The following is a 9563-nucleotide window of genomic DNA, read 5'->3' as shown; positions in this document are numbered from 1 at the left end:
CTGGGAATGTCCAATAATGACGAACATCAGTAGCTTCAAGGAAACTTAGACTCGCACATGGAGTTTTATCTTCAAATGGAGGGTGGGAGAATTTATTTGTACTCTCGTTGCTCATTAGCTAAACTATTTTAAAAATATAACACAGATTTGTTCGAGAAACTTGTAATCGCCTTAAAAAGACAGTCTTCTTGAAGATGTGCACCAGCTAGCTCTCCACTGTCAATTGACAGGACTTTAGAAGAAACTGTTCTCATACAACCAACATACAAATTACACATCTTAAGGAACAAATCCGTGTACTAAATAACATAAAACTGTCGCTGCAAATTATCACCAAGCTGTTTTATGTGTCTGACCACCTCTTTCCTACTTTGCAGCGAGCACAAAGCTTTCTGTTTCTTCATCGCTATTTTACTGTCTCTTTCCCCCATGTGGAGATGGATCCACAGCTGAAACTTTAGGTCAGTTCCTGTTACTCTGTCCGATTGAAAGAGCTGTATTAAAGGCACTCCCATCTCTGCAGGAAAGTTATTGCTGCTCTCAACACAATATACTGCAGCCAAATGTGATAGCGATACTGTCACTGCCTGTGGGCCACGTGTTCCTGCTGTCAGTCTATTATGTCATGTTCATCCACACCCAGAAACATTACTGCTGTAGCACAAGAGTTCTATAGGCGCAGTCCATAGAGCAAAAATCTCTTAATCTCAGAACTGTGGGTTCAGCCCTCTGTGTCAATTTCATCCCCCCAATCCTCCTAGCATGACCTGATGGCGTAACAGTGATACCCAGTACCCAGCGTAATTCAGCTTTCTTTCCACTTGATTCAGATTTTGATCTGAAATCATCGGCCGAACAAGAGTTTGTCTAAATCGAGGGAGATCTGCTCACAAGCAAGTATTAAACACTTCAGCATTTAATACTTCAGGTTCGAATACCACAGTTTGTCAAAACACTGCCGCTTCTTAAGCTAATAAGTAACGGTTTTTGAGCACGCATTGTATTGTTAATGCTTATATTAAAAAAGCATAAATTCACATAGTGGAATTTGGACTGAACATAGTAGTCCAGCCCCTTTACAACATTACATACCCTCTGATTAAAGCTTAAAACTACAGCAGCAGGAGTAACAATAATGGCAACAACATGTTTGGAGTTCGGCATTTCATTTATTCTGCGGAAACATCGTATCGGAATGAACTGCCCGAGATAAAAGAGTAATTGCGGCTTCAGATCGTTTTTACAGAGCATTGCGTTGTTCTCTTCATGCTGACTACACGCTTTAAATTTGTCGTTTACTGCAAGCGTTGCTTTTCCAGGTTTTTCTGAAATTCCTCGCATTTGAGCCAGCACTAAAATATTTCATTCCCGTCGCTGAATACATCGTGGAAACGGTATTTGCAACGGAATGCTGTCACACATGAAACCTTTTCGTTATTCGGTTCTGAAGTTTGAAAATGAAAATAAAACGGGGGTCACCTCATAGGCTTGAAAGAAGTCCAAGCAGCATAAAAACCCGCGAATTCTCACAAAGGCTGCACCTTTCTTCTGCTGCTGTTATAAATAAGCCTTAAACATTTTAATGCATACCTTAGTGCTGCTAACCACATTCACGTGTTTACGAAGCTTTTTTCTGTCTGTTATGTTTTTGCTAAGCAGTTTCTCCGTTCTCCTCGTACTGTGATTGTCAGCGAGCACAACAAGACTGAAACAGTGTAAAGGCAGGTAAAAAAGTCAGGGTAAAACGCCTAATTGTCGGGAGTGGGGTTTGAATCTGTGCCTCTATTTGGAGAGCGAAACAAAGCTTAAAAGACACAAATCTGTGAATTTGCTGTTTTAAACCGCTCGACTATCCTGAAAAAATGGGTGCTGATTGCACCAGTCGCATCCGATTTTCCGTAACTTTGGGACGATTGATACGACTGGACGAACACAATTTGTGGCGTTTAGCATGACATGGAAAACGGTAGCGGAGCATTCGCGTCCGGACTACCAGACTCAGAAACAGTTTTTACCCCCGCACTATCAAACTATTAAACTCACAGCCTCTCTCACTCTCACCTAACCTCTCACCTATGATCTGAACCTCACGGTGCCTTCTTTCTTACCAAAAACCCAAACACACATTGAAAATCTACCTCTACCATACATGTCAAAAGCTCACTCCCCATCATTTCTATCCCTTTATTTCATTCTTTTGATGCGTATTTTTGCACATAACCTGTTACCTTTTTGTTGTTTTGCACACTGCCTGTTGTTGTTTTTTGCACATCAGCTGTTGTCTCTGTCTTTCTTTTGTTATACAATTGTATTGTTGTTGTGTTTTTTTCTTTGTACTACTTATGTCCGAGAGCTAGCTAAATAGCATTTCGTTATACCATATACCTGTGTATGAGTATAATGACAATAAACTTGGACAATAAAAAAGCATGGTCTTCTCGTTCCTAAGTCAGATTTTTAGTGCTTTCGAACGTTACTTCCAACCTGGACTGACAGCTCACCCGATCTGTTTGTGATCAGACCATGGATTGGGGGGTTGTACTAAGCGCACGTTCCTTCCCAATGCTGAGGCGATCATTCGGAAGATGTGTGTGAAGAGAGACAAGCTTTGTCGACTAAGAAACAAGGCAGGATATGCAAGAATACTAATCACTGGCGACAGTTATGCTCTCTTACTATTGAGACTCCTACATTGCGAGTTTTTTGAAGACTTTGAAACTAAAGGAAGCGGAGACAAATGAAACAGCCACTTGGCCACTGCTCCTTAAAGTAAACATGGGAATAACGTTGTTCAAATTATTTTTTCTGAATCTGGTTTACATCGCCTGGAGGCAGCAACAACAATAAAAGGGATACTTAACAAGGAGATACGCTGTAGCAGTGCGACTCCAACAGATGCTCCTGAAGAGACTGGAGGTTTAAGCCCTCGGCCGCGTAACGCTCAACAGCGGCTCTTCAGCTCTTGTTGTTTGACCTAGTGGTTTTATAACGCGTGGAAACGACCGCAACTTCGTTTTCTGAGATGCTTTCTCTCACGTGGTAAAATCTCGACCTCTTTGGCATCTCTGGCTATAGTTCTTCTGTAGAGCAGGCTTTCACACCTCTGCTTATAGTGCTCTTGAAGTCATTTTATTTTTACAGGAAGACGCATACCCTAACGATCTCTCATGTTTTAGAAATGCTTCATAAGGAGTGTTTGATTCAGGACAAACAGTATACTAATTGTACAATGCAGATTTATACGGCATTCGTACTGGATTTGAGTGGGATTCTGAAATACTTCTTGCAAAGGTATTCAGACTTTCTTGAACCTATAATAAAAACACAGACCTGAAACTCCCTAGCTTCCAATCTCTGATGTTGCTGTCCTTAAACTCGGACGTGATGTTCTGCAGACGTGTGCATAATGTCCTGTTTTCTTACAGTGTAGACATCTTGCTGTTCACGCTCCGCATTCATCTGCTTTGTGCATTGTTAGTCCGCACCTGTAACATGTAATGTCAGCCGTCCCCTGTTCTTCTATTTCTCTTGCATGACTGCGTCCTGCTGTTGGGCTTTTGTTTGTAAAGTTTGAGCGAGCGCCCCGTTCGGTGTCACTTTGTCACTGTGGTCAGAAAGCATTCTTGATTCTGCTTGAGCTGCTTCATGAATTCTAGCGACTGTAAGAGCTCTTTCTAAAGTCAGCCTTTCCTCCTGCAGCAATTTATAGTCTCTTATGTGCACATTTTTCCACAAGTTGATCTCTTAACATGTCAGTTTCCAATACTCCAAAGTCACAAGATTTAGCCAGTTCTCTTAGTGCAGTCACAAAAGCATCAACAGATTCGTCCTGAGACTAAGTTCTCTGCCTAAATTTATGCCGTTCCAAAACCACATTTCTCCGCGGTGTAAAGGAAGCGTCTAAGGCAGCTACAGTCGTTTTCTCCAGGGAGGTTGGCGAAAATCCGCTGCACGGGAGCCCCGATACAGTGCAGTAATGTACAGTAGCACGTCTCACGGCATCCAGAGCTTCTGTAGATCCACTGGCTATTTAAAAAAAATCTGTACGACTCCATCCATATCTTGTATTCCGTATACAAATCCGGAGCTCCGAGGTTCAGTAGAAGCGGTGGAAAAAGCCGGGCATAAGCAAAGCTTCTCGGCGCGGCGGCCATATCTTCCAATGGGCAAGCTAAACGAAAAGTCCGAAAATTCAGAAGTTCGTTTCTACCAGCAAGAGAACTAAAATCTGCAGTGTTCTGCTCGCTTTGACTCCGTCAAGCACTCATCTCTGGTCGCCATAAATGTTGTGTATCTAAATTTAGAGAAGTTTTTATATTATTTTAACTATTTTGTTAACTACACAGATCACGCCCTTACACTTTATATTCCTGCCTTCTACTCTCGTTCTGTTGTCTCGCGATGTCTACTCACTATACTACATTTAGCATGACTTCTTGTTGCAGTTCAGCTCAAAGCTGGAGATGATCTCCATATTCTAACCGCAGTAACAAGTCCGAAACGTAGGACACAGTACACACGTTTTAAGTGAACTCAGGTTGTTAAAAAATTAAACCAGCGCCCCGTCACAGAAAACGTACCCCAGTCTCCCGCGCAACAAGCGGGGGTACTCAGCACTATACTAACGAGGAGCGCTTGTCAGCAGCTGAGCGTCAGCTCTGTTTACTGTCAGCAGTCATTTCCTCATTTCCAAAGACTTTTTCACCTGCTCTCAGCTTTTAAAGACGGTCATAAACGCTCAAGAAGTAATTCATGTCAGTTGGAAGTCTGTTTCTGTTGTCTCAACTCTTGCTAAAGAAAAGCCGTGTGTGGGAGACTCCCTCTCTGAAGACGTTTGCCGTTACCCTGCGAGGGAGAAGAGCCATCAATCACCGAGGCAACCACTGAGACAGTTAACATTAAACAAGTGAAATGCGAGATGTTGTGATTTTTTTCCCGCTTAATGCTTCTATCGTTTCTACTCTAACGAGAAAGACCTCTTTATTAGAAGTGAGATTTTAACAAACGTCTCCAGGGTTAACTGCGACCTGAACGCAACGCCTTAGACCACCAGCCATCTTGCCTGTGGTACTAAGAGCAGCGCTCAATAAAAATGATCAGAAACCGAAAGCGCTTCTTATGCGGATCAGTATATTCCGATTCCACTGGTTCTGCAGAAGAAATAAGAAAAGCCGAACTCAAAGCACTGTGTTGCCATTACGGGTACTCTGCAGCTGCTTTAAGATCTACTCACACCGTGTTGCCATTAAGGCTACCTAGTTAAAAAAAATCTTATCGTCATCTTTTTGAACGTGATTATTAGACACCCGTTAAATCTCCACCGAGGTTTCTTGAGAGATCTTCAGCGAGCGAGTATTAGAAAACTACGTTGCTTCTAACCTCTGCTGTCACTGTAAACTCGGACGTGATGTTCTGCAGAGTTGCAGTGTGCCTTTCCTCTTGTCGTATTCAAGAGTACTCACTGTGTGAGCTCCTCACTGCGTGTTCTGTACTCTACTGTGATTTAATTTAGATGATTACGGGGAGTAGAGTGACAAGATCTACTTGAACATTTTCGGTTTGTGAAATGAAACACTAAATACACTACTGTAAATACAAGTAATGGACATTTAAAATAAACACAGTACAGCTAGAACAGTGAAAGATAAAAGACTATTTAGAATGACATTTAAGAACAGCACAACCGCCCGAACAGGGACTTGAACCCTGGGCCCTCAGATTAAAAGTCTGATGCTCTACCGACTGAGCTATCCGGGCTCTGAAAGAAAATCGACACTGTCGGGATCCTCGCAAGTCACGTGTCTCTTGTTCCGAAGAGCAGTCATACCTGACCCGTCTGGAATGACCACTGACAGACTTTATCATGAAGCGACGGCACCACTCCCAGTAGAATGAGTGAGAAATACAGCATAACATGGGTAGTTAAGGGGCTCCCACAATCCATCTTTCCTCACATTACTGATTTTTTTCAATAGCATTTGGACCTTTTTTCACATTCAGATTTTTTTCTCATTTAATAAAATCTTTTAATCAACAACATTAAAAAGAAAACAAATGGATCATTTTTTGGAACAATAATTAAAAAAAATCTTTCAATGCCTTGGTTGTATACGTGTGCACACCCTTTATAAAGGGAGTTGCAACAGTGCTGAAATGTAAAGAGCATTTCTGTAGAGAAAACAGCATTTTTTCTGCCTTGATGTTTAGCTTAGGGAGCCTGTCTTTTAGAAATTCTATTTCTTCACACCTTGCACAGCCTCCCGACAGACTAACGAATATTTTTGGGAGAAATTGGCTCACACACCGGAAGACACTAACGTTTATTTACGTTAGAGTATGTGAATAACAGTTTAACCGAAAAAGTTTGTAATTGTGATTTTGTTAAAATTTAATAAATCGTCTATCATCAGTAAGTAATTATTAAGAAATTGTTTTATTTCATAAACTATAAGACAATTTAGAGAGTTTATAGGTCATATCCGTCGCTTATGTTCTTTTAACTCTAGCGTTCAGGATCCAAATCCAGGTGCGGACGGTTGTGTTTCTTGAATCTCTTGTAATCATCAAAAGTCGATGTGTAGTCCTTCAGTACTTTCTCCAGTTGTGCCATGGATATTTTATACGATCAATACTTGTCATGCTCTTTTACATTTTCCTTAACTAAATTAGTTCAAATAATTTAGGATTTAACAGAACTAAATGAGGTACATTTAAAACAGCAGCGCAACTCTGCAGCACGTCGAGTGTGCCTGCATTTAATTGTGTAAACCTGGCTCTCTCTGAACACGAGCAAAGAGTTCTCACTCAACAGAAGATTGCGATGTGAGTACTGTAATATAAAGCACCTGGAGATGCCAGGGATTGAACCTGGGACCTCATACATGCGAAGCATGCGCTCTACCACTGAGCTACATCCCCGATGAAAACGTTTATGGAACAGACTTAGAGATGTGCAAATGCTCACTGATCACACCACTCACGAAGAATGCCTGCAGTTTCCCACTTTCGCGTTTCTTCTACTACAGAGTAAATTCATAGGAATGAAAAAATAAGGAAGGAAAAATAATCGCATCGAAGCTTCAAGAGGCTGGGCACAAATTAATCTGTTATTTTTGCATCCAGTTACATGGGCGACGGTGGTTGATTCCCAGACGGGGGAGTGCTTTTTTTTTCTACCTCCTTACTCGACTGTCCTTCAATTCTATTTTATTTGAAAGCTATTTGCATCTTTTAAGTGCTCTTGATTAAACTATGCATAGAAAAACAGCAGTACTGATGATTTAACGTAAAAGGGTGAAACAACGCCCCAACAACAGGAATGGTAACAGGAAGGATCGTGTTCTTATTTAATATGTCCTTTTGAGATGTCTTGTCAATGCACACAGGCGGTAGAGCTGAATAATTTACTTTTAGTACTTTCTATACCAGGAAGAAAGGAGCAGACTTTAACTTTAAGAGGCAAAAATGACACCTTGTCAAAGCTAATATTTATTAAAATGACATCACAACAAAAGAGTGGAGCCTTGAGTGAATAAAGCCTTGAGTGGAGCCTTGAGCTTTCATTGGATGTCTGTGTCTCCATAACTTTGTAGGTGAGAGAGAGGATTGTGATAATTTGCAGGTGCTTCTCGGGAGTGCGTTGGTGGTACAGGCGCCTTCCAAATAATTGAGTCAGTTTTTTTAATCCCAGCCAGTGCAAACCCAAATCTTTTCAAGATAATCTGTGGTCCGCTAACACATCTTTTGAAACACTACAACAGGTAACACCCCGTGTGAAACATCATGAGCATCTATTAAACCTCTCTACCTACCCGTTCCTCACAGAGACATGACGAGGGTCTAAAGGGACATTTTGAGCCGTAGAAACATTTTAGCATTCCGTACTTTCCTGTGCAGTCAGGCCAGTTCCACTTTAACTGCGCCCGACAACGGAGGTCGTTTTGAAAACTACGAGAGTAAAGGAAGAGTAAAGGATTGGAAGCTAGGGAGTTTCAGGTCTGTGTTTTTATTATAGGTTCTCAAATCTGAATACCTTTTCAAGAAGTATTTCAGAATCCCAGTCAAATCCAGCACGAATGCTGCATAGATCTGCATTGTACAATTAGTATACTGTTTGTCCGTTGAATCAAACACGCCTTATGAAGCATTTCTAAAACAGGAGAGATTGTTAGGGAATGCGTCTTCCTGTAAAAATAAAATGACTTCAAGGGCACTATAAGCAGAGGTGCTCTACAGAAGAACTATAGCCAGAGATGCCAAAGAGGTCGAGATTTCACCACGTGAGAGAAAGCATCTCAGAAAACGAAGTTGCGGTCATTTCCACGCCTCATAAAACCACTAGGTCAAACAACAAGAGCTGAAGAGCCGCTGTTGAGAGTAACACGGCCGAGCGCTCTAAGGAGCTGGCTTAAACCTCCAGCCTCTTCAGGAGCATCTGTTGGAGTCACACTGCTACAGTGTATCGCCTTGTTAAGTATCCCTTTTATTGTTGTTGCTACCTCCAGGCGATGTAAACCAGATTCAGAAAAAAAATAATTTGAACAACATTATTCCCACTTTTTTTCGAAGGTGCGGTGGCCAAGTGGTAAGGCGTCAGTCTCGTAAATCGACGATCGTTTTATCAAACCCCACCCGTGCCTATTTCGAAGTCTTCAAAAAAACTTGCAATGTAGGAGTCTCAATAGTAAGAGAACATAACTATCGCCAGTGATTAGTATCCGTGCATATCCTGCCTTGTTTTTTAGTCGACAAAGCTTGTCTCTCTTCACACCCATCTTCTGAATGATCGCCTCAGCATTGGGAAGGAACGTGCGCTTGATACAGCCCCCGACTCCATGGTCTGATCACAAACAGATCTGGTGAGCTGTCAGTCCAGGTTGGAAGTAACGTTCGAAAGCACTAAAAATCTGACTTAGGAACGAGAAGACCGTGTTTTTTTAAACGAGTAAACGATAAAATAATATACTGCCTGCAAGACTATGTCAAGTTCAAGTTCAAGTTTATTGTCATTATACTCATACACAGGTATAAGGTATAACGAAATGCTATTTAGCTAGCTCTCGGACATAAGTAGTACAAAGATAAAAAACACAACAACAATACAATTGTATAACAAAAGAAAGACAGAGACAACAGCCGATGTGCAAAAAACAACAACAGGCAGTGTGCAAAACAACAAAAAGGTAACAGGTTATGTGCAAAAACATGCATCAAAAGAATGAAATAAAGGTATAGAAATGATGGGGAGTGAGCTTTTGACATGTATGGTAGAGGTAGATTTTCAATGTGTGTTTGGGTTTTTGGTAAGAAAGAAGGCACTGTGAGGTTCAGGTCATAGGTGAGAGGTGAGGAGAGAGTGAGAGAGGCTGGGAGTTTAATAGTTTGATAGTGCGGGGATAAAAACTGTTTCTGAGTCTGGTAGTCCGGACCCGAATGCTCCGGTACCGTTTTCCATGTCATGCTAAACGCCACAAATTGTGTTAGTCCAGTCGTATCTATCATCCTAAAGTTACGGAAAATCGGATGTGACTGATACAATCCGCACCCATTTTTTCAGGATAGTC

General features: G+C 41.5%; 2 non-coding genes across 2 annotated transcripts; both read right to left on the bottom strand.

Moving 5' to 3' along the window:
- Nucleotides 1–5684: 5684 nt before the first annotated feature.
- On the bottom strand, nt 5685–5757 carry trnak-uuu (transfer RNA lysine (anticodon UUU)). Its single transcript has one exon. It is a non-coding gene; the product is annotated as a tRNA-Lys (tRNA).
- Nucleotides 5758–6846: 1089 nt separating this feature from the next.
- Nucleotides 6847–6918, bottom strand: trnaa-cgc (transfer RNA alanine (anticodon CGC)). The gene has a single exon. It is a non-coding gene; the product is annotated as a tRNA-Ala (tRNA).
- Nucleotides 6919–9563: the final 2645 nt, after the last annotated feature.

The sequence above is a fragment of the Lepisosteus platostomus genome, assembly GCF_059453375.1.
Source record: "Lepisosteus platostomus isolate fLepPlt1 chromosome 5 unlocalized genomic scaffold, fLepPlt1.hap1 SUPER_5_unloc_2, whole genome shotgun sequence".
Classification (NCBI taxonomy): domain Eukaryota; kingdom Metazoa; phylum Chordata; class Actinopteri; order Semionotiformes; family Lepisosteidae; genus Lepisosteus; species Lepisosteus platostomus.
The sequence above is the reverse complement of the archived record's forward strand: the minus strand, read 5'-3'. Positions and strand labels throughout refer to the sequence as shown.